This window comes from Diabrotica virgifera, chromosome 6 (assembly GCF_917563875.1).
Source record: "Diabrotica virgifera virgifera chromosome 6, PGI_DIABVI_V3a".
Taxonomy (NCBI): Eukaryota; Metazoa; Arthropoda; class Insecta; order Coleoptera; family Chrysomelidae; genus Diabrotica; species Diabrotica virgifera.
This window is the reverse complement of record NC_065448.1, coordinates 64,946,270-64,971,124: the sequence shown is the minus strand read 5'-3', so window position 1 is coordinate 64,971,124 and position 24,855 is coordinate 64,946,270. Positions and strand designations below refer to the sequence as shown.

Genomic DNA, 24,855 nt, shown 5'->3' with positions numbered 1-24,855 from the left:
AATAACTATTTCTGCATTTTATGCGTCCTCAGTTGGGCTATACAGTCACAACTTAAAACCAACTATCAACAGCTTGCCTATTTAAGGGAAAACACCGCGATGCAATGATTCCACCTTTGAGAAACAAAACAGCGACATCTCTCGTAAAACGAGGAAGACGACGAAAAGGCCTAGATACAAAGTTTACTACATTTAAACAATTAAAATAACTGAAATAAAAATAATAAACAATATTTTAAATCCAAGACTTTTCGTTAAGAGAAATTAGTATGATTAAATAGGTGTTTTCAATACCTTTCAAACGAGATATCATTTGCCATAAAAGCCCTTTAACGTCATCTGTCACGAGTACGCCACCTATTATGAAGTCTACGTCCGTTTATTTCCTACTTTTAAACTTCACTATTATTGTAAGTATAACCGTTCAAAAGCTACGACGGAAGGGACGTTTGACTATGATCTGTTTTTAAACCAAAAGAAGTAATTCAAATTTACCGCTCCGCAATGCTCGTTTATAATTGGTCCAACCTCAGGAAAGTTTACTGCACTGTTATGAAATTTTGACACTAATGACATTTATGAAATTTTGACACTACTGGAATTTCTTGGGTTGGTTAAGTTATATCGGCGATTCTTTGTATTTTCTTTAATTTTTAGATTTTTAGTCTACTTTTGTATAAAAATCAGTTGTTTCTAGATATTTTTAGCAACGTGTTAGTATAATATAATATGTATGGATTACCGTAGAGGGCAGATAAATATGGTCAACCAAAAAAGAAGATGTATTTGGTGATTTTTCTAGTGACTTTCTTGGGTGTGAATTTCTTTCTTTTTAGATTACTCCTCCCGGTTTAAAAACAAACCATAGCACCGGTACCGTACAATGTACAATATACAGCTGGTTCCAAAAAAAAAAACTGATACGACTCTTAAAGCGTATTTTGTAGAAAATTGAGCAGTGTATTTTGAATGACAAATACTTATTATTTACATACTGTCACTGTCACTGCCAAATATTAAAATTTGTCAGATAACTTATTTTTTCTACAACCACTACTCAAAGTGCACTTTTCTGCACGGTTTTGTGTTAGCAAACTTGATATTTTCTCACAGTATAAGATATTTGACATTAGTGTGCAGAAAAGTGACGTTTCTGTGCCGCAAAGTGACGTTTCTGTGCCGCAAAGTTCTTTTCTGCACAGTTGACTACATCATTCTGAGTAACGTTATATTCTGTTTACATCCGTGGACTACCGCATTCTGAGTAACGGTATATTCTGTTTACATCCGTGGTTAAACTTTAGACAAATATAATATAACCTATAAGACAATTATTATATTTAACTATAGCATAGAAACTAAATTATGGATGTTACAACTGTTTTATTTTAAAATTTTATTCTTATTAAACATTTTATAATTATCAAATAACCAATAAGGATTTAGCAACCTGTGCAAGAGACGTCGAATGAAGTAGGTTTTGTGTAAATCCGTGACTGCATAAATATAATGTCAATAATGTGTAATAATTGTTTAAATTTAAACAAATTAATGCAGTGCATTAATTTTTTAACTGATTTCTGTGCAATTTATTTAGGTATAAGGAATTTAAATTGATTAGTAGGTATTAATTAAATACAGTTTAAAATTTATCACATGTTATCACATATTATAATTAATCGTCGTTTGGAAATTGTGATTTTTATTTTTAGGAAAAACTGTGCTTGTAGAAAAAGTATAGTGTGAAACACGTGCAGAAAGGTAATTTCTCACTCGTTTGAATTGCGGCACTCGCTTGCGCTCGTACCGCAACTTTTCAAACTCGTGAGAAATTAGTACCTTTCTGCACTTGTTGCACAATATACTATTGTTCAACCTCAAAAAATGGCTCCACATGCTAGCAAAGAACTAAAAGCAAGAATTGTGACGCAATTAGAATATGGTTGGTCACTATCTGCCGTAACGAACCATTTTAACGTAAGCAGAACAACAGTTTTTAAGATTAATAACAGATGGAGAGAACAAGAAACTCTCGAAAGAAAGCCATGTTCTGGAAGACCAAAAATATCTACCGCTCATGAAGATCGTAGGCTTTTTGAGAGATTAGACGAGAATCCTTTCAATATATATGATGTTGATATTTTATTTTATTTTAATATGTAGGTATATGAATTAACATAAATGTAATCAGTTGTTTGTTGTTTGTTTGTTTATTTTATTATTTGTCTGTCATAATAAATATAATCCCAGACCAATCAAATACACTGCTCAAAATAATCAAATCTTACTAAGAGTCGTATCAGTTTTTTTAGGAACCAGCTGTACATGGACCTATTATTATAGTAATCAGTATAATATAGTGCTCCGCTTCTTCATCTTCAAATAAGTTAGACATTAGTTTCTTTATTATTTAGCTGTTCAGTGCTTTCTACTAAGTTGTATCCATTTTTATCTTTTGAATTTTGAGATTCTTGTTTTCGTTTGCTTTCAGCGCTCTATTTCAATTTCTTATGCAGATGACATAATATTATATCGTGTTTCTTTTTATAGTGTTTAATTTCATTACATTCTTTTCTATGAAACTGAATTTTCCCATACCTTATTTTCTGCCTGATTCTTCCATGGATACTCTTGTATATGTTTCTATCTATATTTCTGATTCCTCTTTTTTGGTTCATGATTCTCACTATTTTTCCTGTCATCTACTCTTGTTTTCTTCTGGTTCCACTGCCTCTAATATTTTTTCTAATCGGTCTTTTTTTAACTTTCGTCCAGTTTCCCTCAGTTCTTTACTATTTGCTTGATGTCAACTTCATTTTTTGTTCTAATACACTGATTATTTCTTATTCTACGGTATGATTTGACGCATTTTCGTGATTATTAGATACTGCTTGCTTAAAAAAATACCAAATTCCTGTGTATAAGGTATATCTAAAAGTGCTTAAAAAGGGCTCTTCTGTGATGCAACCCTTTTTAGGGATTTTTAAATATCTACCTTTTACAAAGGAATTTAGCATTTTTGTGATTTATGGTGTACAGCCAGCTACAGGAATTTATTTTCCTTGTGGACTGTTTGCTTACTCTCCTTGTAAACCTTTTTTCTCAGTTTTATTTTTCCTATCAAAATAATGTGATATTCTTGTACATCTACACTTGGATATGTTTTGAATGCATATCCCTTTCAGCACGTATCGATACACTTGTGTGGGTTTGTTTTGAATTGATGCAAAACTTCCAAATAGTAAAATCTAGCGTTCAGTACGAACAACAATGGTTGTGTAGTAGTTTGGGCTGATTATCGGAGAATAGGCCATTTTTGGGAAAAGTTATTTACCAGCAACTTTATTGCTGGAATCGAATCTTATGATTGTATATATTAATAATATAGGTATGCAAAGTCCGCAGATAGTGTGCTACTTTTTTTATAAACAAAATGGCGCCCGAAAATCGTGTTTTTTTCAATTTTTGCTCTATAACTCCAAAGATTTTAACTCTACACCAAAAACACCCAAATAAAAATTCACCGCAATTAAATTCTGCATAGAGACGTGTTTTTTCCGATTTACTTTGACGAAAACTTTCCCCGGAAAAAGCGGGTTTTCCAACAAAATCTTTAATTTTCAATTAAACTTTTAGTTAAGTAATTGTTAATCAATAATTAAATAACTTGGTAATGTAAAATCCCTTTTTATATAGATTATAATTCCAGAAGCCGATGGGAATTACATGAACAGTTTAGCAACAATTGAATTGTTAATTAAAAATTTACGGTCGCTATAATAACGACAATAATTATGATGCATAAGAACAACAATGATTTTTTCATAAAAAGACACTATACCTATCTAATGTACTTTACAGTATTGAAATTGGACTATTTAAGCGGCCTCAGGAATATTTTAAAATTATAAAGATTTTTTTGGCTTATAAACAAATAGAATATCTCAGGAAATATTAAACTGAATTAAATTGTAAAAACGGTATTCGAAAAACAGCGGCAGGACGCTTCTTTAAAAAAAAATCGTTTAATTATGATGAGTAGTTCCTGAGATACAACCGGCCAAATTTGACCGGAATTTACGCCAAAGATATAAACAATAGGATCATAATTTTCAAACCATCACCTTTTTATTTTTGTCCTCTTTCTCCACACCAATTTTCATATCATTAAAATACTCATAACATATATTATTATAATAAAAACTATCGATAATACGTGTGAAAATTGCCAAAAATAGCAAAATTCCAATCAAAAATTAGGTTGGAGAAAATGTAACCCTCAAAGTTCAAAATCGGTATATGTTAAAGAAATGCATTTTCTCGGCTTCCCATGGAGCAATTTCCTTCATTGTTTTTTTGTTCCCAAGTAACTCGAGTAGAGCCATCGAACTAACGCATTATTAAATGTCAGACTTGCTTAATTGCTTAATTGCTTAATTTATTATAACACAAAATTTTAATTTGTTTAAATAAAAATTGTTTAAATAATTATACAGCTTTCAAATGAGAATATTTATGTTTTTAACTTTAAAAGGTACACTTGTAGTAAGTTTATCTAAAAAAAACCTACAAATGGAAAAAATATGTAGTTTGCTGTTCTTATAAATAAATTAATCTATTATAACAAAACAAAAGCAAGTTTGACATTTAATAATGCGTTAGTTCGATGGCTTTACTCGAGTTATTAGGGAATAAAAAAAGAATGAAGGAAATTACTCCATGGGAAGCCGAGAAAATGCATTTTTTTAACGTATACCGATTTTGAACTTTGAGGGTTACACTTTCTCCAACCTAATTTTTGATGGAATTTTGCTATTTTTGTCAATTTTCACACGTATTATCGATAGTTTTTATTATAATAATATATGTTATGAGTATTTTAAAGATATGAAAATTGGTGTAGAGAAAGAGGATAAAAATAAGAAGGTGATGGTTTGAAAATTATGACCCTATTGTTTATATCTTTGCCGTAAATTCCGGTAAACTTTCACCGGTTGTATCTCAGGAACCATTCGTCGTAATTAAATTTTTTTTCTTTTAAAAGAAGCGTAATGCCACTGTTTTTCGAGTACCGTTTTCACAATTTAATTTAGTTTAATATTTCCCGAGATATTTTATTTGTTTATAAGCCAAAAAATTGTTTATAAGTTTAAAATATTCCTGAGGCCGCTTAAATAGTCCAAATTCAATTTTGTAAAATACATTAGATAGGTATAGTATCTTTTTATGAAAAAATTATAGTTATTTTTATGCATCGTAATTATTGTCGTTATTATAGCGACCGTAAATTTTTAATTATCATTTCAATTGTTGCTAAACTGTTCATTCAATTTCCATCGGCTTCTGAAATTATAATCTATACGAAAAGGGCTTTTACATTACTAAGTTATTTAATTATTGACTAACATTTACTTATATAAAATTTTAGTTGAAAATTAAAGATTTTGTTGGAAAAACCCGCTTTTTCCGGGGAAAGTTTTCGTCGAAGTGAATCGGGAAAACACGTCTCTTGCAGAATTTAATTGCGGTGAATTTTTATTTGGGTGTTTTTGGTGTAGAGTTAAAATCTTTGGAGTTATAGAGCAAAAATTGAAAAAAACACGATTTTCGGGCGCCATTTTGTTTATAAAAAAAGTAGCACACTATCTGCGGACTTTGCATACCTATATTATTAATTCATACAATAATAAGATTCGATTCCAGCAATAAAATTGCTGGTAAATAACTTTTCCTTTTATTTTGCTAATTAGCCCAGAGTATAGCTCCCGTGAAAAGGAAAAACCTAGTAACTGAGTTTTGATAACTTTTCAGGAAACGAAAAGAAAGAAAAGTATATCGCCGTTTAATAGAATTATATTATTTTTTGTTTTTTTTTTCGTTCAGTGGATTTCAAGTGTATGTCCCTGTAACTGTAACTTAGTTTTTTCCAAATATTTGCAGTTTTTTTAATTCTATGTCACTTACTATTTTTGAAATGCAAAGAAATATTGATTTTGCTGCGGAAAAAGCTAGTATGCTTACTTAGTTCCTAATTCATACTATTTTTGCCAAGGAAAAAACTAGTAGGTACTATATTACACTTGCTAATATGATACTTTATGATTGCTTTAAAACTATGTAAAATCAAGTAGTTAGGTACATTTTGGTTTTTAAAAATAAAAAGTAGGTAAAGTTATAATTTTTACATATATTTTATTGGAAAAATTACAAAAAGTTTTTGAATTCAACATTTAATTACATAAAACAAACAAAAATAATAAAAACTAAACTCGATTATTTAGTAAATCATTTGATGTTTCAGAAACAGGTAGTTTCTCCCAAAAGAATCTTTTTTGGCTTAGCATTGCAGGAAGAAGCTCTGTAATTATTTTTTGTTTTTTTTGAACATTTACACCCCTATCTTCAGTTTTGCTCTCAGGCATTTCCAGATTAAATTTAGGTTTTAAAAAGTCAAAATTAATAAATTCGTTTTCAGTATGACTTTTCTTATAAAACATTTGTCTTGACCCTTTTCTAAATTGTACTACTTTAATCACGTTAAGTTTTGGGAAATTTTCATCTTTTTTTGTTCTTTGTTTTACACCGTCTTTAAAGCGATAAAAATCATCATGTTTCATTAGTAAGGTTTTATTTTTTCTAGAGGCTTTTAATATTAGCTCATTTAAGTCGTTCATTTCATAAATGTTGGATCTCTTTTTCCATAGCTTGCCAATGTTTCCGTGGACACTGTCGGCTCTCATAAAAGAGTGCCCAGCTTCAAAGTATTTTAAAGTAATACTGTTTGGACCCCAGTTAGAATTGACAATTACCACAAATGACGTAAATAATTTCCAGTTTTTATTTTGGGCACTGCAGTTGTCACACCAAAATTCGTAGTGCTCTACGTTAACTGAGGATCTTTGAATAAGCCCGCAATATGCTGATGCCACATCTTCCGCCGAGCGACCACTTATAGCTTCATGCCACAAAACGCAAATATTTTCTTCATCTTTTGTTAACGAAGCAAAAGTTTCATTGAACACAACTAATTTACTAACAAAGACAGATTTTTTTAAAGATAACTTTGGAAGTAGTAACACTTTTTGCATATCCGCGCAATAAACTTTAAATGAGTCTGGATAGTCGTGCTGTCTGTCATTATCATACGCTTTTCTGGCAGCAATATATGCCATATGGTGATCATTAAACGTATTACATTGATCACAAGTCTCTGGAATTGTACATATTTTTTTGTGCTCTTTTTGATGTACGCAAATGTCACACTCATCTTGATTTGGTTGATCAAATCCAATGTTAAGTGAATTAAATTCAGTTCTATATCTGTCATAAGATATTTTTTCATGAGTTTCACAAAAATGTTTCCACATATCAGTAATAGATAGCTCTTGAGATAAATATCTTCTATTTGGAGCATGTTGCAATTTATAGTGTGATATTTGCGGATTATAAGATTCAATATGGTTTCTTATTAGAATGGGATCCTTCTTGTTAGATGGAACAGACGAGCCTCGTTTATCCTTAACCAGTTCTAACCCCATAGATTGTTTATATCTGTTTTTGAAGTCCGTTATCATACCATCAGTTTTCATTCCATGTGTATGTAAATACATTTGCTTACACACATTCATTTCAATACCATCATCCTTGAGCAACGAGTATGTAAGGACGTGTTGACGTTTATTTTCACTATCTACTTTTCTTCTCTTAATACCCCCAATCTTTATACTGGCATTAAAATATTGACTTCTCTCGCCAAAACTCATTTTCCAAAATGACTGGCAAATATTTTGTCTTCTTTCTTCTGATAAAAATTCTCTACATTTTTTTTTACAATTACATGGTTCTAATAACTGATATTTTTCTAGATGCCTCTCAATTTGCTCTTTCGCTGTTCTTGCTCTTTTTTTTCTGTTTTTCTCGTATCCTTCATCGGTTTTATCACTGATTTGTGCTTCTATAAAAAACGTAGATATTAGTTAATTCATGTGAAACACAAAATACAAAGCATTTTTACCTGGCAGAGTTTCCTGGTTTATATCTTTCAATTGTTTATCTACTAAACCTTCATTTTCCATAACAGTGCCAACTACACTTTTTTCATTTTCAGTTTGAAAAAATTTTGCTATTCTCCTTTTTTTCTTTGTCTCATAACTTATTTCTTCAGATTCTTGTGGGTCATAACTAGGGTCTAAATCTGAGTCATCGTCAACTGTGTCATCTAAAAAGTATAAGTTTGGTCTAATTGTTTATAATAATTAATATTTTATTTAGTAACCTTTATTATGCTGACAAACGTCTATAACATCAACCGATTTTTCTTTGTGACATTCATTATTAACATCCGTATCATTTTGACTACCATCCTTTGTTCCATCAATTAATGGTAGCGGTTTTAATTCGGTATAAACTTTTGTGTTTTCTTCCTTCCTAATATCTCTTACTAAACATATTGGTTGAATATCATAAAAATGGTTTTCATTAGTAGAGGGGTTATCATTATCACTAAAAATAAAAAAATAAAAATCAAAAATGCTAGCGACAAACGTCCATATTATTATTATCATTGTAATAATACTCCAAACCAAAAGCTTTTGAGTTCGAAGGCTCTTCTGAATAAACTGTTATGCTTAGTTTATTTGATTTTTGTTTATAAATTACTCTAAAAATAATGATAATACACATATTTTAACTTCTGAAGTTTAGAATTAAAAATTGCTACATTTGCTATAAATACACAATGTGTTTAAGAAATACTTTTTAGTATACGAATATGAGCAAGATAATTAAAATAATTTCCACGAAACATAGTCAATAGAAAAATGTTTTGGTAATTGAATATCCACTGCACACAAATATAACGATTTTTGTTACATAAGTAATGGTAACCTAAATATTTATTAACAATCAGCTGACATGCGAATTTTCTAAATATCAACTAAATTAATTTGTTGTAACCTATCACCTTTTACAGTAATAAATAAGTCGGTTCATATTATTTTTTGTTTCAAGAAATGTTGATTTATTCAGAATATGTTAATTTTATAATCAGAAGTCCGTATAAATAAATCTAGAAACCTACTTTTGATTTTGTAAGCCGTCCATCATCAGGTTATCAACCAAATAATCGTCTTTCACAGTATCTTGTATCGATTTCAAACAATCTTGACCAAAGGACGCAAGTTCACTATACCTATAACAAAAAGAATGCATTCGTTACAGCATTTCTTTTGAATTATCTACCATTTTACTGATTGTTTGTTTTTTGAAAATCAAACAAACAAAATTGTACTTTGTTTGTAATGTAAAAACTAATACTCACCGCTTTTCAAGATCACCCACTTCCTGAACACAAACTACTTTATTTTCCTTAGCCAAAGCCATTATAATGTTTTTTCTTTTAGACATAGTTTTCAAAACTTTATATAATTAGATTAAAACAAATTCACCACCAGACGAGTATGTAGGTATACACAGTTGAGACTGGCTCGACAGACTGAATAATTTAACGAAGTGCATTGGAAGAACATAGTAAAAGATCCTTCGTTTTCGCGCCAAAGCGGAATTAAATTGGAAATACCTAGCATACACACTTTAAAATAATTCGCCGAGTTTAAATGACCGGAAAAAATATGGATATATCTAGTAAATGACTTTGCTAGTTTTTTGTTTAGAAATATGACGTTTTTGTCTTTCGGCTTAAAAATGGTAAGGTATGTTATTAGGAACTTCCAATTTAAAAAAAATATTTATATATACACTTTTCAAAGGAAATATTTAGTAAAAGCCTTTGTTATATTTTTCCTTCTGAAATAAGTAGAAATGTATCGTTCACTGTATAAGTTGCTATGTTTATTCTAAAAAAATAACAAGATGCTAGGTTTTTCCAACCAAATTTATTGAAATTACCATTTTGCTAGGATTTTCCATCTGAAATAACTTTCTTAAAAATGCAAGTATTTACAAGTTTTAAGTACCAGTCGATAAAGAGCTTCATGGGGTTTCACACAATTGATACTAAGCATAAACCTAGTAAGTCACTTTACTAGGTTTTTCCTTTTCACGGGAGATAGGTCCAGTGTTGTGATTTGCGCTACTTGACGCGATTGTTGAATTTATTTTGTTTTAACAGTCACAACTTGTCTTGAAACAATCTCAATTCCATAAGAAATGTAAGTAGATTTTTGTTATTACAGCATATCAGTAATAAAATGTAAATTAATGAAAATTACTAACACACGTTTATAGAAAGCACCTATACCGTCATGGAGTAAGGAGTCAAAAAGCCTTCGCAAAAGCCTCGGAAATAGTGATTCCTCGATTCTGACCAAGAAGGAGAAGATACTCGGGAGAATGCCCTAATTAACAACAAAATCCCATCTTCCCAAAATAACATTGAGGTCGCTGGTCCTTCCGGTGTAACTGCAGCTCCCGTATTCGATCAACCACAAACTACTGGATAAATATTGCCAAATATTGACCAATTAACTACAGCAAGATTTTGTGAAACGTCGGGTTATAAAAGCAGAACCCACTTAAGACGTCTTAAATGTGATGTTTACCTATGTGTCACCAAAGACCAAAAGCGTTTTTGGAAATTTCATACTAAATAATAGTTACCGTTTGCGTAAAATAAAACCTAACCTACACAATTGTGTGGGTATCTTATTTCTAGACACCCCGTATAAAGAATTATTTTATTATTTTTCCTGTATTATTTTAGACATAAGGACATAGAGCACAAAGTTTCGAAATATTTTAAACAAACTGAAAATTTTCAGAGGCAGAATTTACCATTACGATAAAAATTAAAATGGTAAATAATTATTTAAATCTGAAACTTTTCTTGTTGGAAGTTCTTTCTGGTACATCCTTAATCTGCGACTTTTACAATTTATAAGAGAGCAGACAACGAATATAGAAAACCAAAAGGACTCTACTATATGCTACAACTCCACATTCCGTTTTCATTCATCTAGGAAAAGAACACAAAGAAACTTCCTAGTACTTCAATCTGAGTAAAGATTGTAAAGATGTGACTGCATATAGTAGAGTCCTTTTTGTTTTCCATATTCGTCGTCTGCTGTCTTATAAATGTACAAAGTAAAACCATCTTTTACTTTTCTATCTTTACTCATAGGTCTGGATCCCGCGTATGAAAAAAAAGTTGATTAATAGCAAGCTGAAAATTTGTTAGTAACTTAAGGGTGTCTAGTCGGATAAACTTTGATATATGGGAACACTGTAACAGGGGCAGTTTTAATTGTGGAACAGGTTAAAAATTTGGAACGGTCAGACCACGGAAACGGCACATTTATTTTGTCCGACAGAACAGACTTAAACTCTCCGAGCAGAGATTAAACTGTCATGCAAAAATCAGACTGCTATTTATCACCTGTCATAATTCCTGTCATTTGACATATTCTACATGTTCCACTCATTAAAACGCCCATTTGGTGATAAATAGCAGTCTGATTTATGCATGAGAGTTTAATCTCTGTTCGGAGAGTTTAAGTCTGTTTTGTCGGACAAAATAAATGTGCCGTTTTCGTGGTATGACCGTTCCAAATTTTTAACCTGTTCCACAATTAAAACTGCCCCTGTTCCAGTGTTCCCATATATCAAAGTTTGTCTGAATAGACACCCTTAAGCTATTAACAAATTTTCAGCTTGCTATTAATCAACTTTTTTTTTCATACGCGGGATCCAGACCTATCAGATTTGAGTAGGTACTAGGAAGTTTCTTTCTGTCCTTTTCCTAGACGAATGAAAACGGAATGCGACTGCATATAACAAAGTCCTTTTTGTTTTCTATATTCGTCGTCTGGTGTCTTATAAATTGTAAAAGTCGCAGATTAAGGATGTACCAGAAAAAACTTCAAACAAGAAAAAATTTAGATTTAAATAACTACAGTATGCCCCAAAATAAAGTATACCGAAAATGAAATATATAATTGAACAATTAAATAATTTATAATTTATGTATCTAGAGTGCTAACATTACTTATAAGTAGAGACTATGTGTTAAGTATGTCCTCCTTGGATTACAACACATTTCTCATATCGCTTTTGAAGATTGTTAATCATTGCCTTACAAACATCACTTGAAATTTCATTTATAACTCGACTAATGTTATCTTTCAATGTGTTAAGATCATGCGGAATTGGATCCCTGTAAACCTTTTCTTTAAGAATCCCCCACAAATACGCATCAGGTGGTGTAAGATCGGGTGAATTAGATAGATAGGGGTAATCACTTCCTCTTGATATAAGACGCCCTGGGAAGTAGCGTCGCAGCAAAGCTAAAGTTTCTGCCGCAGTATGCGCTGTGGCCCCGTCTGGTTGAAACCACTGTGAGCGGAATGGTAAATTTCTAGTACGACAAAACCAGTAAAGATCTTGGTAAAAATGTGTTACAATGAGTTCTCTGAATCGCTGCTGATTAACAGTTACACGTCTGCCATTTTCCTCTAAAAAGTATGGACCCATTATCCCATGACTTGATATGGCGCACCACACTGTCACCTTTTCACTATAATGAAGTCTCTCAATAAACTCTTGTGGCTTTTCAAATCCCAAAAATCGTGTTGTTTGTTTTGTTAATGTATCCACTGAATGTTATATGGCTTTCATCTGAGAACCAAATATTCATTAGAAAGCTTTCGTTATCGTAAACCATACTCAATGTTCTCCCGCAGTATTCAACTCTTTCGCGTTTATCAGCCACCCTTATTTTATTAACCACTTTAATGCGATAAGAAAAAGCTCCCAACTCCTTTGCAGCTCGGTGGACAGTAGACTTACTTAAAGCAAGCTCTTTTGAATTCGCCGTTGACTTTTCTCAGGAGAAGCCAAGATTTTATCAAGAAATCTTCCCATATTGTTGTTGTCCCTGGAGGTTCTCCTATCCCAGATCTTCCTTTTCTTTGGGTAAGTATGGAACCAGTACGTCTAAATTGCATCACAAGCAACGATATGCTGCGCTTTGTAGGAGATCGTTTGTTGTAAGGTTCTTCAAACCTCGTGGAAACTAGTTTTAAACTAGGCTCATCAGTTCGCCCTATGTCGTATGAGCGAGAATAGGTCTCAACAATAAATGATTTTTCTTGAGCACTTAAAACCATCATCAATATAATTGTTACACCACTTTGGTGAGCAAACGTCAAATATTGTTTTGATTTATACAAAATACTACAATCTCTCCATGGCAACTGTGATCAATAGTAATATAGTCCGTACGCTATAACTTTTCCCATGCGGTACGATTCATTTTCAATCAAATTAAGTCAAGACAGAAAGTGAAACGTACGCCGATGTATGTAGTATATAGTATACAGTATACAAAATGTATAGACACATCGACGTTCGTTTCAATTTATGTTTTGACTTAATTTGATTGAAAATGAATCGTATTGCATGGGAAAAGTTATAGCGAACGGACTCTAGCTTTCAGTTCGGTATACTTTATTTTGGGGCATATTGTATTTACCATTGGTCATGTTCAACGTAGTGATGTTAATCACGCAATACGAAGAATAGCTGAAGTGCAGATTCCTGGAAGGAGTAGGAGAGGAAGACCAAAGAAGACCTGGGGGGAGACGATAAAGCAGGACATGTTGGTAATGGGGATTAACATTGATATGACCCAAGATAGAATTGTGTGGAGAAATGCAATTAGGGAAACCAACCCCGCATAGGGATAAGGCAAAGAGAATGATGATGGTATTAACCATTTTAATTTTTATTGTAATGGTGAATTCTGCATCTGAGACTTTTCAGATTGTTTAAGAGATGTCGCTGAATTGCGTCCAATGGGGATTTCAATGATCTTTGAAAATAATAGATGTGCTATCTCGTTTTCGCTTCAGAGGTGTACACGCTGCTCTGCTGAGGAAGCCTATAAGGGAGAAAGAGCTGTCCAGGTATTGTGCATCCTTATGAACCGAAAACAAACAAAAACCATCTTTTACTTCAAAATTTGTTGAAAATTTTTTGTCGCCGTGCTGAAAGGGACTGAATTTTTGTATCTTTTGTTTATATGTGAAGTATCTGCTGGTGATCTTCAGGTGAAAAGATGACGCTTTGGAAGTTTGAAAATTGTGTTTGTTATTACTATTAGTTGGTTTTCTAGACAAAAAGATGCCAACATTATCTCCTCCTTCATTTCCTATCCCCGTATTTTCCTATGATACCTTCCTGTTCTTCTTCGCCAGTCTTCGCATTAAAACCTCCCATGACAAAATATTGAGCTCGTGTTTATTTGTAGATGCTGATAGTTTTTCTACATCGTGACATAATTTTTAAATTTCTTTTTCTTCGTGCTGATGCTTGTAATTAATATACGCGTTTATACAAGTTTCTATTTTAGAAGTCAGAATAAATGTGAAATAAACAATATGTCGAATGTTTCGCATCTGAGTTTATTCTAAGAATACAAACATAATTAACGAATGTCCTAAAAAAGATATATACTAAACAAATGTCTAATTTAGTATATAACTCTCCTGTACTATGTAGCGTAGTTTTCCCAGTTCTTCTAATGCTTTATTTACACGGTAGATTAGCTAAGGAGAATTAAAAACCTTTTAATTTCCCTGAAATTACCTGATATCTATTCCTCCTTAACTAATGAGACTTGCCACATATTCCATTAGAGTTTCAATTAGTCAACATGGAATATTCGACTGGCTAGTAATTTGGTTATTTGTGTAATTTCATGGCCGGGTGACATACAGGCTATCCATTCATGCATCATCTTGGAGCTCCGTACCTCGGCTCTTGCATTTGAATTTCAAAGCCAAGCACACTATGTCTCGTACATTAAAAGCTAGTTTGTCCTGTCTCTCGGATGAGAGGATTTCATAAAGAAGTTAACTTCCACAACCTATATACTTTTAAAAGAATTTTAAAGAAAATTTAATGTAGGAATTTCTAACAAATTTTAGTAGAAAAATCGTCAAAAAATAACTATCAAATCTCCTGCATTAATTTCTTTTATTTTTGTAATATCTACAATATTATGACTTTAACTAATAGAACAATAGGTCAATTATTTGACTGAAAATTGAAAATTTGACCTATAAAGGAAGATCTAGTGATCCTCTCTTTAGATAAATAAATTAAATTAAAATAATTTAGAACAAGTTTAATTATTAGAGATTATTCGAATGCTCTTGCTTGGTCCACTATTTTGGATCTCTTTAACGGTCGCACATCATTAGATCATGAGGAGGGTGCTTGCTAAGGTTGCACCTACATTGGATCCGTATATTATTATCCTCTCCTCCAATCCTCTACGATCCGATCCGATATCGGCCGACGTCGGACTGAGTAGCTTCTCCTATCAAACGTGTTTGGTTTCATTCCTATCGGGCTTCTCACTGCAGTGTAGACACTACGGTTTAATACCTTGAGTTTGTTTTTCAAACTGACGTCGGATAGGATCGGATCGTATAGCAACCCTAAACAAGTGCAAAATTTATGTAGGTCATAGGCATGATGTTCTTTGTGCGACTTAACTTTTCGGGATGCCCCGGTAAGCTACGATCTCAGAGATTGAAAGGGATGAGTTCTAGAATAACATTTACTATCAAAAGGTATTAACCATTGGGCGCCATCAATAAATCAAAATAAAAATAGTGCCATATACCTATTTAGAGAATAAAAAAGAGTTACTTGCAATGCCGCTCCATCATATATAAGTTGGTACTTGCCATTGCGGTCGTAGATTGTCTGTACTCCTTAAATGTTACGTGTACTCAGTGCTTCTATACGGAGTAGAAACGTGGACATTGAAGGCGGAAACTCTATCGAAACTTCAAGATTTTGAGCTATGGTTGTACAGAAGGATTCTGAAGATACCGTGGACAGACAAAGTCACCAATGAAGAAGTACTACGGAGAATGAACACAACCGCAGATTTAGTCAACATCGTGAAGGGCCGTAAGCTGCAGTACTTGGGGCATATAATGAGAAATCAAAGCAGATACGAGCTACTCCAGTGCATTTTACAAGGTAAAATTGAAGGAAAAAGGGCCCCAGGACGAAGAAGAATATCCTGGCTTGCTAACCTGAGATCATGGTATAGAAAGACCTCAACACAACTATTCCGTATAGCAACCAACAAAATCATCATAGCCAGAATGATCGGCAACGTTCGGAACGGACAGGCACCCTAAAAAGAAGAAGAAGGCTTTCCAACAATAAGGATAAGAGATAATATAGTGTGCAAAAGAAAAATAATGACATAAGTTAAAAGATAATAATCTTTTATGTATGAAATAAAAAAAATGAGTTAAGAAAACAAAACTGAATTGCAATGAATGAGTAAAAAATTAAGTAATTCACGAGTATTATTGTTCAAAAGAAAATTAAACAGTTTATTACAAGTACCTGGGGACCTGGGACTGCATTATTGACTAGAGTTAAGGTAGATCTGGTATAGCTCAGCTGGAGCTCTTGTTATCCAGCACTTTTCATTAACACTTTACATTTTCTGATTTAAAGTACTATTTCCAAAGTTTTATTATAAGAATATAAAATTCCAAAGTTTTCTGTTCTATTCTTATAAAAAGTAACTGCTTAATTCATTCTTAATGAAACATACCAACTTTGGAAAGATTTAAACATTGTTCATTTGAACATAGCAACATTTTGTTTAACCTTCGGATGACCAAGCGGGGGAAATTGTGACCCCAGCGTATGTTTCTCTTTAATAAATTCAAAAGTATTTTCAATTTTTAACTCATTATTTTTTTATTTGACTTTAATATCATTCTAGTTATCCTCATATTTTGAAATAAAAAAAATTCCCTATATTTTACGAATAAAAAATATATTCTGAAGTTGATGTTTAGTAAAATAGCGTCTGTTATGTGTAATTCCAAGTAGTTTTACGCTAATGGCGTCGACTTTGCAAAGTAACAAGACAATTACTCAACATACACACTACACATGACACTAATACTCATGTTGTGACTGGCTGAATGACATAAAGTCCATGCCATAAAAAAAAATAAAAAAAAACTTCATTTTCTTTGTTAATTGTCATTTTTGACATTTTTGACCTGGGGTCATTTTCCCCCCCTTGGTCATCCGTGTAACAAGAAAAGGTTGGTCATCGGAAGGTTAAACAATTGATTTTTTTTTTTGTTTTATTAAAAAACTGGGAAACACGTTCCTCTAACTTGAATTCATTTATTCTTGAAAACAAACGTAACATAAACTTGTAACGGTCACGTTACTAACTTAACTCTTTAATTATTTTTATAATTATTTTCCTTCGCTCTCCCATTTAAATTCTCTAATTCCTCGTATAGGACCACTGACGTGACGTCATACCTCGGTGATGGAACATACTCCACCTATCGAGAATTATTTCGCGTTCGGTGAGTTTGACGTCGTACTCTTGGAAGGAGAGACGAATGTTCATCACTTGACCTGTGGCTGTAGGTGAAGTTGGTTGCTACCATAGAATATTAGAATGGCGGTTGGTTTTTTATTTTATAACATCAGTGAAAAGAAAAAAAATTACCACAAATGGTTTTCTACAGTAGGGTGGCATGTGGGTAGAACAACCCCTCTTGGAATCGGAATAGAAATCACCGGTAATAAAACCTTTTTATAATAATTTTTTTTGTTAGCCTTGAATATTAAAATATTAGTCCCATTGTTAAAATTTCTTAGTCAACTCATTATTTGGATTTTATGTAGATTCGATTATTGAGTATTCATTCAAAGAAAATTATACATTAATATATTTTTTTGGTTAGACATAACCAAACATATGCAGTCCTCAAATTAATATTGGAAATAAGTATCATTTCTCTGTAGGTTTTTGAATATCCAATATTTTATAAATTCAATATTTTTACAGATATTTCCTTAAATTAATCATATTCAAATTACAAATTCCATGTCATTTGTTCATGTATTCACACTCAAAATAGTTCAAGGTTACTTGAGATTGGTTTTTGTTACATTTTTAATGGTCGGTTTTTCTATACTATTGCTTCTAAAAAGTTCCTCAATTATTTCTTCTTCCCTTTACTTTTTGCTCATGTTTGAAATGAGAAATAAAACTGGGAATATTTTTTTAGCCATTTTGGAGTAACCACATGGTGAACTCATAGCCCTTTGACACCTAGGGAAACCACTACAGCCACAGTCAAGTCACCTTGGGAATATGTCTAATTGGGAGCAAGCTATGGGAGCGTTCCAGCTCAATTTTCGTCTTGGCACCTGGGCCTACAGGAGCCATGGGGTCGCACCATCCTGGTGCATCATTTTCTAGGAGGCAACCGCAACCTCGTTTGGGAACATTTAGTGAGGTGTTTTAGTAACTATTGGTTTTTTTTATATTTCAGACTATCTGTTAAATACACTATGTTTTTTTTCAGATTTAGGTTACCTCTGGTTTTTTTTGACATATTTGTATATTAGATTATTTGGTTCCCAAACTTTGTATCTACGGTAACTTCTTGTGCACAGGAATAAGCCTAGAGAAAATTAGGTTTTTAATACTTTATTATTGCTTTGATATTGGTTTATGTAATTCGGGTAAATTTATTTTGTAATATTACTAGCTTGTTTCCCAAATATTTTACTGTTATTCGCTTTATTCCGTTTGTTCGGTTAATTTAGGTCATCGTCGGTATTTATCTCAACTTCATTTCTACTTTATTCATTGTATATCTAACTTTGCTTAATTCATTTAGTATTTTCCCTTAGTTAGGCTCATGCCTATTTACATAAATATATTTATTTATATTACTTTTAATATTCATCGGTTTTCCTTTAGTTGTACGTAGCGGGCGTACTATAACCATTTGGTAGAAGACTTATGTAATTTTGTACCCTATATGTAAGTAAGAGGTACTAATACCTGTAATTTTGTAACAGATAACATTATTGTTGTTATCTTAGATATAACCTCTGTATAACTTTTGTCATGTTAGAGTCACAGCATAATATGAACTTGCTTAACTCAGAGATTGTTAAAAATCTGGTAGTTATTTTTAATAAATATTTACTTATTTTGTATATCAATTATTTTATTACTCCTTTATGTTCATTATTACAGGTTTGATATATTTGATATTTGACAGCAGTATAGTATAAGATACTTGGGAAAATGATCGAAGATCATTTTCATGGCGCCCATGATTTGTTAGATTTATTTATCTTGTTCGTCTTTAGCAATTATCCATCTTTATTCAGTTTCAGTACATTATTCTTATTTTATTATTTCATCTTTTAGTCATCATTACTACCTATATAGAGCTACTGTTCTTCGACAGGCATTCAAACGAGCCGTATCCATCCTTGAGTGTCAAGTTGCTCTCTTGCATCTATAGCTAGCCAACTCTATTCAGTTTGCCTCTGTCTCTTCCCACTTTACTTCTATCCCTTCTAATCCCCCTTTCTTCAGTACTACTGCAAAGTAGTATTTTTTTATTTTTCTTACTTCGGCTTCTCAACGTAGAAGTCACTTCACCCTTTTCTTTACACATCCCACATTCTCTTCTTTTCAGTATTCAACTATCTAGTCTTTTCTTTATTTTTTCCTTACTTCTGTTGGAGTACCTATATCTTTCTTTTTACTTTCACTCCAACAGAAGTTTTCTTATTTTTGTTACACTGGCTCTCTCTCTTTTTTTTTCCTTACTTCTGTTGGAGTACCTATATCTTTCTTTTTACTTTCACTCCAACAGAAGTTTTCTCATTTTTGTTACAAACTGTTCCATCCAATACACAGGAACTATACACCCAAACCTACTAACATGGTATTCACTGTAACCACATTGGTTTCTCACAGAAAACTGACTACATTTATGCTCAACTTTGGCACAGAACAAATAGATTGGAGTTCGCTCCATCTAATAACTCAACTTGTCTCGCAGACAAAACTAAAAACTGTCTCGCAGACCAAACTGTCCGCCAGCCTAACTTAATTCTGTCGTAGATAGGACTCGACTGCCTTTCTTCTCGTCCTAATTCAAGACAAGACTCTCCTCTCAAATACATAAATTACCCTCCCATATGATGATCACCAGATAGTTATCCAATTAAAAGAAACCAAATATTTCTTCTACCAATAAAATAACCAGGGTTTTTCCAAAGTCACATCTCACCAAAAGTCGTAAATCTTCTTTGAACCAATAAAAAAAATACACAACATTCGTCCGCAGTTTGTCGGTTCACACCAAAAGCGCTTATTTGGCATTATCACAGGTGTAGTAACCCGGGACTATTACGACCTTATATCAACAAAACTCAGACTCAGAGGCGCAAAAGATCATTAAATCCTTTTGATAATTCGCAGCAACAAACAAATGCTCTACTTGACCGGACAACGAAAAACACATCGTTGTGAGAAAAAGGATTGCGCAATACACATATTGTACCCTCGCAGATCCGTGGAAAAAATTTACACCCAAAATAACAAAATTCAATTTGGCAACACTGTGTAAATATTGATAGTAACAAGATAAACAGAACTGTAATTTAGTCCAGACAAATTAATATATTTTGTGCCAACAAAAATGAGATTTTTCAACCAAATAATGTTTCACATATGATGTGCAAAATAATTTTGAATTGGTGGTTTCTGCTAATGAGCTTGCTTTTTTTTGTCATTAGGGTAGAAAAATTTTTAAAATTTATTCTTTATAATCATTATCGTCCTGTTCTCGTCTTATTATTTTCACTGTATTATACTAATATTCGCCGAGTAATTTACAATGATTAATGCGATGTTAAAACTTTTTATCGTTAGCGGCTTCTAGAGTGTTTGAGACATATCTTATTTCATTGATAAAATGCACAGTCCCACCGATTTCCACTTGAACCATACTTCTAATTTATTCGCCACCACATGATCGGAACTGATATATTTGTACGACGATAAAAACATATTTATTGTATTTTATTTTGGGACCGTTACAATCGGAGAAATACGGATCCAATGTAAGTGCAGCCTAACTCGCTTACATGAGATTCTAGTCTCTTGGAATATTTTGTGTAAGGCTAGTTGCACACTTGCTTGTTTTGAAGCTGCGGCCAGCTACGTACGATCGCTGCGGTCCAGCAGTATATGAGTTGAATTTATTCACTGCATACTCGAGCTGAGCAGCGGCAAGCAATCTGCTTGCAAGTGACTTGCAAGCCGCGGGTACCGACAGCACGCCAGTTTCTGCTACACCGCCACGTGCACCACGCCGCTTGAAAACAAGTCACGCGGTTTGGCAGTATGTGCTGGGCAATCATTCAGTACAGGTTAACCGCGCGATCAAATTTTAACGTAAATACAGAGCTGTTTATTTCTGGCGTATGTTCTTCTTCTTCTTCTTCTTAAAGTGTCTATCCGTTCCGGATGTTGGCGATCATCATTTCTATCTTGACTTTGTTTACCGCAGCGCGGAAGAGTTCAGCGGTAGTCGTGTTATACCACTTTCGTAAATTTTGAGCCAGGAAATGTGTCTTCTTCCCGTTCATCTTTTACCATTTACCTTCCCTTAGAAAATCAGTTCGAGAAGGCCGTAACGTTCTTGATTTTTCAATATATGTCCTAGAATATTCTAATTTTTTTGTTTTGGTGGTTATGAGAATTTCACACTCTTTTCCCATTCTACACAGGACTTCCACATTAGTAATTCGAACCCAGGATATATGTAAGATGCGCCTATAACACCACATTTCGAAAGCTTCGAGCCGATTCATGGATGCAGTAGTTAGCGTCCACGCTTCCATTCCGTAGAGCAGAACTGTGAATATGTAGCATTTCAACAGACGGTATTTTGTTTTTAATGATATGTTCCGACTGTTGAAAATGGGTTTCATTCTAACGTATGCTGCTTTCGCTTTTATTATACGCTGTTTAATTTCTGTTGAGTGATCCCATTGGTTATTTAAATTCTTGCCCAGATATGTATATTACTCAAGTCTTTCGATATTTTGTTGGTTGATTGTAAGTTGAGCGTTTAGTATTGGTTTTTTACTAATTGTCATAAATTTGGTCTTCTTTATGTTAAGAGCTAGTCCTGTTGCTGACTTCTGTTATACGGATTGTTAATCTGTAAATCATTCATATTAGCGGCAAAAACTATGGTGTCATCTGCGTATATAATGTTATAGTCTAAGAGCTAGTGAACCCTCCGACTAACGGTCGTCCTGTAAGACTAGAAATTTTTCTAGTGATAATTCATATCACACCAAGGCTAAAAACCATGACCTGGCAGGCATCAGCGGTGCACGTGTATCTACCAGGTGAATCGAAAAGTGCAAATTTAGGGGGTAAAATAAACTTTCCCCTGTAAGGTTTAAATTTAAGTATATGTTTGAGTAAGTCATTTAGAAGAAATGTGTACAATGACAGGCGTTTCTGAAGAGCATAAGACCTTGCCAGGCGAGGGGAAAGATTAGGGGTTTTTCCTAATATTATTCTTTTTGCATCGAACAAATTTTTTTTAGGCTTTTTGAATCATTCCAAACAGAAAAGGTTTTTAGTAATTTTTCTCTTAAGTTAATAGTTTTTGTTATATAAGTGATTGAAAATTTTGAAAATTTCGAAATCGGCCATTTTTAACCCTAAATCGGACATTTATCTGAAAATTTCAATGTTGCCAAGGTACGTAGATATTCTTTAAACATTTATTGATGAAATCCCGAAGAGGAGTTTTTTGCAATAAAGCATCGAAAACCCCTTTGTTTTTTTAATTGCTAATCAAGCGGGCGCGACACTGTAGTATAAGTGAGGACGTTTGAGTTTGCATAAATTCATTATCTCGAGAATGGGCAAATTTCAAGAGGAATCCTCAGATAGGTCGATTTTTATTTTTGAATTAGGACTTTTTGGCATATATATATAATAATAGTGATGTCATCCATCTGGGCGTGATGACGTAATCGATGATTTTTTTAAATAAGAGTAGGGGTTGTGTGATAGCTTATTTGAAAGGTTATTTAATTCTCTATTCAATAATATATACATTAACATATTTATTTATACAGGGTGTACAACAAAAAATGTTTCTTCTATTTGTCAAATTTAATCAAAGTTAATTTAATAAAAAAAAATTTTTCTACACCCTGTATAAATAATTATATTAATGTTTATATTAGTGAATAGAGAATTAAATAACCTTTCAAATGAGCTATCACACAACCCCTACTCTCATTTAAAAAAATCATCGATTACGTCATCACGTTCACATGGATGACGTCACTAGTATTATATATATGCCAAGAAGTCCTAAATTAAAAATAAAAATCGAAAAGAATATCTACCTACCTTGGCAACTTTGAAATTTTTAGATAAATGTCCGATTTAGGGTTAAAAATGGCCGATTTCGAAATTTTCAAAATTTTCCATCGCTTATATAACAAAAACTGTTAACTTAAGAGACAAATCACTAAAGACGCTTTCTGTTTGAAATGATTCAAAAAACCTAAAAAAAATTTGTTCGATGCAAAAAGAATAATTTTACGAAAAACCCCTAAGCTTTTCCCTCGCCTGGCAAGGTCTTATGCTCTTCAGAATCGCCTGTCATTGTACACATTTCTTCTAAATGACTTACTCAAACTAATACTTAAATTTAAACCTTACAGGAAAAAGTTTATTTTACCCCCTAAATTTGTAGTCCTGTCGCCAGGGGGGGTACAACGGCCTCCTTTATTCAGATGGACTTACCCAAGTTTTTTTCATGTATTTTGACCCGTAGAATACGAATTTTTTGGGTAACAGTTGATCAGGATGTCGATAATATTGTTATTGACCAAGAACTTGAGGAATTACATAACAGAGGTTTCTCACAAAACAAAACATTTTTTTGTATTTTTTTGGGTCATTCTAAGTAAAAAATGTTCTAACAAGTTTTCCCGTAGGATGCTCAGTTTTCGAGATAAACGCGGTTGAACTTTAAAAAAATCGAAAAACTGCAATTTTTAAACCCGAATAACTTTTGATTAAAAAATAAAATAGCAATTCTGCTTAGCGCCTTTGAAAGTTCAAGTCAAATTATATCGGTTTTGATTATTTGCATTGCTAAAAATTTATTGTGTTATTGTTAAACAAAGCTACAAACACCTAGTGCGTGAGTGATGTTTTCTATGATTTCTCATTTAAAATCTAACGAGTAGGTAGAATAGGTACTAGTGCAATCGAGGCTATTTCTACGTAGCATGCGTTAAAATGCATGTAAAGGCACGGGAAACACTATGTGTTTATAGCTTTGTTAAACAATAAAAAAATAAATTTTTAGCAATGCAAATAATTAAAACCGATATAATTTGACTTAAGCTTTCAAATGCGGTAAGCAGACTGGCTATTTTATTTTTTAATCAAAAGTTATTCGGGTTCAAAAATTGCAATTTTTCGATTTTTTGAAAGTTCAACGGCGGTTATCTTGAAAACTAGCCATCCTACGAAAAAAATTGTAGAAACATGTTTTGCTTAGAATGACCCAAAAAATACCAAAAAATGTTTTGTTTTGCGAGAGATCGCGGTTATGTAATTCCTCAAGTTCTTGGTCAATAACAATCTTATCGACATCCGGATCAACTGTTACCCAAAAAATTCGTATTCTACGGGTCAAAATACATGAAAAAAACTTGGGTAAGTCCATCTGAATAAAGGAGGCCGTTGTACCCCCCCTGGCGACAGGACTATTGCACTTTTCGATTCACCTGGTAGATACACGTGCACCGCTGATGCCTGCCAGGTCATGGTTTTTACCCTTTGTGTGCTATGAATTATCACTAGAAAAATTTCTAACCTTACAGGACGACCGTTGGTCGGAGGGTTCACTAGCTCTTAGACTATTATTCAACCATTCCCCGTTTATCAATACTCCTTTCGCA

General features: G+C 32.8%; 1 long non-coding RNA gene across 1 annotated transcript; it reads left to right on the top strand.

Moving 5' to 3' along the window:
• Positions 1 to 17,228: 17,228 nt before the first annotated feature.
• Positions 17,229 to 19,038, top strand: LOC126887079 (uncharacterized). The gene is made up of 2 exons (XR_007698950.1): positions 17,229 to 17,603; positions 18,096 to 19,038. It is a non-coding gene; the product is annotated as an uncharacterized LOC126887079 (long non-coding RNA).
• The last annotated feature ends 5,817 nt before the right edge of the window (positions 19,039 to 24,855 follow it).